Source organism: Pristiophorus japonicus, unplaced genomic scaffold (genome assembly GCF_044704955.1).
Source record: "Pristiophorus japonicus isolate sPriJap1 unplaced genomic scaffold, sPriJap1.hap1 HAP1_SCAFFOLD_251, whole genome shotgun sequence".
NCBI classification, from domain to species: Eukaryota; Metazoa; Chordata; class Chondrichthyes; family Pristiophoridae; genus Pristiophorus; species Pristiophorus japonicus.
Genome location: NW_027252241.1, coordinates 340,348 through 344,405, shown reverse-complemented (window position 1 = coordinate 344,405; position 4,058 = coordinate 340,348).

The window sequence follows — 4,058 nt, the reverse complement described above, 5'->3', positions numbered from 1 at the left end:
GACAGGAATAGTGCAATCAAGCAGATGCAACATGGATTCATGAAGGGGAAATCATGTTTAACTAATCTACTATAATTATTTGGGGATATAACGGGCATGGTGGATAGAGGTGTACCGATGGATGTGGTATATCTAGATTTCCAAAAGGATAAGGTGTCACACAAAAGGTGACTGCAGAAGATAGAGGTACACGGAGTCAGAGGAAATGTATTCGCATGGATCAAGAATTGGCTGGCGAACAGAAAGCAGAGAGTCGGGATAAATGGGTCCTTTTCGGGTTGGAAATCGGTGGTTAGTGCTGTGCCACAGGGATCGGTGCTGGGATCACAACTGTTTACAATATACATAGATGGCCTGGAAGAGTGGACAGAGTGTAGTGTAACAAAATTTGCAGATGACACAAAGATTAGTGGGAAAGCGGGTTGTGTAGACGACACAGAGAGGCTGCAAAGAGATTTAGATAGGTTAAGCGAATGGGCTAAGGTTTGGCAGATGGAATACAATGTCGGAAAATGTGAGGTCATCCATCTTGGGAAAAAAAACAGTAAAAGTGAATATTATTTGAATGGGGAGAAATTACAACATGCTACGGTGCAAAGGGACCTGGGGGTCCATGTGCATGAATCCCCAAAAAGTTAGTTTGCAGGTGCAGCAGGTAATCAGGAAGTCGAATGGAATGTTGGCCTTCATTGCGAGAGGGATGGAGTACAAAAGCAGGGAGGTCATGCTGCAACTGTATCGAGTATTGGTGAGGCCGTACCAGGAGTACAGCGTGCAGTTTTGGTCACCTTACTTAAGGAAGGATATACTAGCTTTGGAGGGGGTACAGAGACGATTCACTAGGCTGATTCTGGAGATAAGGGGTTTACCTTATGATGATAGATTGAGTAGACTGGGTCTTTACTCGTTGGAGTTCAGAAGGATGAGGGATGATCTTATAGAAACATTTAAAATCATGAAAGGGATAGACAAGATAGAGGCAGAGAGGTTGTTTCCACTGGTCGGGGAGACGAGAACTAGGGGGCACAGCCTTAAAATACGGGGGAGCCAATTTAAAACCGAGTTGAGAAGGAATTGTTTCTCACAGAGGTTTGTGAATCTGTGGAAGTCTTTGATCAAGGAAGCAGTTGAGGCTAGCTCATTGAATGTATTCAAATCACAGATAGATAGATTTTTAACCAATAAGGGAATTAAGAGTTATGGGGAGCGGGCGGGTAAGTGGAGCTGAGTCCACGGCCAGATCAGCCATGATCTTGTTGAATGGCGGAGCAGGCTCGAGGGGCTAGATGGCCTACTCCTGTTCCTAATTCTTATGTTCTTATGTTCTTATCAAACACTCCCAGAACAGATACAGCGTGGGTTGGAGACAGAGTAAAGTTTCCTCTTCACTGTCTCATTAACCATTCCCTGGGCAGGTACAACCAAGCTCATGGTCTACAGGGCTGTCGTAATACCCGCCCTCCTGTATGTCTCAGAGGCATGGACAATGTATAGTAGACACATTTTCTCGCTGGAGATATACCACCAACAATGTCCCCGCAAAATCCTACAAATCACCTGGCAGTACAGGCACACCAACATCAGCGTCCTAGACCAGGCTAACGTCCCCAGCATTGAAGCACTGACCACACTCGATTAGCTCCGCTACGCAGACCACATAGTTCGCATGCCAGACACGAGACTCGCAAAGCAAGTGGTCTATGCGGAACTTCTTCACGGAAAATGAGCCAAAGGTGGGCAGCGGATACGTTACAAGGACACCCTCAAAGCCTCCCTGATAAAGTGTGAGATCACCACTGATATCCCTGGCCAGGGAGTCCCTGGCCAAAGACCACCCTAAGTGAAGGAAGTGTATCCGGGAGTTTAATCGCCAAGAGCATGCAGAAAACAAGTGCAAGCAGAGGAAAGAGCGTGCTGCAAATCGGTCCCACCCACCCCTTCCTTCAACAACTATCTGTCCCACCTGCGACAGAGTCTGTGGCTCTCGTATTAGACTGTTCAGCCCCAATTAACTCACTTAAGGTGTGGAAGCAAGTCTTCATCGATTCTGAGGGACTGCCTATGATGATGATGATGATAACACATGTTAGATGCAGAGTAAAACTCCCTCTACAATATCTCACCAGACATTCCCAGGCAGATACAGCTTTGTTTATTGAAGGTTAGATCTCCCTCTTGTCTGTCCCAAACACTCCCAGGGTATGTACAACATTGGTTAGATACAGAGTTAATCTCCCTCTACACTGTCCCATCAAACACTCGCACAATAGGCACAGCAGGGGTTAGTCAGAGAGTAAAGCTCCCCATAGACTGATCCATCAAATACTCGCATCGCAGTTACGTCATGGATTAGATAGAGAGTACAACTCTTGCAACACTGCCCCATCAAACACTCCCAGCGCAGGTATAGCACGGGTTACTAACAATGTAAAGCTCCCCCAACACTATCCATCAAACACACCCAGGGGAGGAACAACACGGGTTAGATACTGAGTAAAGCTCACCCTACACTCTCCTATCAAACACTCCGTGGAAAGATGCAACACGGAGTAGATGGAGAGAAAAGCTTGCTGTACACTATCCAATCAAGAACTGCCAGGGCAGATACAGCACGGGTTAGACAGAAATGTTTAGGTTGGGTTTTACAGAACTTGGGGACTTGGCAACAGAAGGCACAGCCACCAAAGCCATCAATGGTTGAACAAGTATAATCAGGGATGCTCAGGAAGACAGATATCTCATGGGTGGGCGGGGGGCGGGGCGGTGTGGTGCTGGTTGGGGCTGGAGCAGTTTACAGAGCTAGGGAGGGGCGAGGCCATGGAGAGTTTTGAAAATTTATTAGAATTTTGAAAGCAAGGCGTTGCTGAACGAGAAGCCAATGTAGTTCAGCGAGCACAGGGCTGATGGGTGAGCTGGACTTGGTGAGAGTTAGGGCATGGGCAACCGAATTTTGGATCAACTCAAGTTTATGCAGGTGAGAATGTGGCAGGAATGCGTTGGAATAGTCAAGTCCAGAAGTACAAAGGCAGGGATGACGGGTCAGCAGCGGATGAGCTGAGGCAACGGCGATGTTACAGAAGTGGAAATATGTATTCATAATTATGCTGTGGATATGTGGTCAAAAACATACTTCAGGGTTAAGTATGGCACCAAGGTTGCAAACAGTCCGGTTCAGGCACAGACACAAGTTGGGGAGAGGGATTGAGTCGGTGGCAAGAGAGCTGAGTTTGTGGCAATGACAATTACAAATATCAGAATATTTCACAGGCTATCACGTGCAAAATGTGTGGATGCATTTTAAAATTCAATCGGTTCCAAAACCAGGTTACAGAAAGTTACGGATTTCAAATCTTATGCAAGACAGTTCAATAAAGGGGCGGTTCAAAGGATTTCAGCTGAGTTTAAACTGCAGTTAAGTCTATTACAACGACAACTCGTGTACTCAAACGGAACACGTTTGGGGTTTGATATAATAGAAGGTGAACTAGGTGAGAAGTGATGTAAGTTAGATTAAGAAAAAGCACTAAAATGGAACAGTCGGTAACAGAACATCAATTAGTCTCCTCTGATCATGGAGCAATCAAAAAGTCGACACACTGTTTTTGAAACGAAGATAATTTGTTCAACATTTATACAAGATATTAATCTCCAGCCCATATATAGGGGTTGTTAAGATAATCGGAAACAAACAAGAGCAGTCAGAATGAACATGGTTCAGTGCCCAAAGCAACCCCAGTAAATCCTGTTCTATTTACAAATGCAGCTTTTCTCCTCAGACCATTTAAAACTAAAATGAGGAGGAATTTCTTCTCTCAGAGGGTTGTAATCTGTGGAATTCTCTGCCCCAGAGAGCTGTGGAGGCTGGGTCATTGAATATATTTAAGGCTGAGGTAGACAGGTTTAACAGAGTTGTTCACAATCAGGAAGGCTTTAGATTGAGTCAGGGAACAGAGTAGTTCTGCTCACACAATCAAAGAATGATTACAGCACGAAAGACCATTCGGCTCGTCGAGCCCTTGCCGGCTCCCAACTAGTCTCACTGCCCCGCCCTTTCCCAC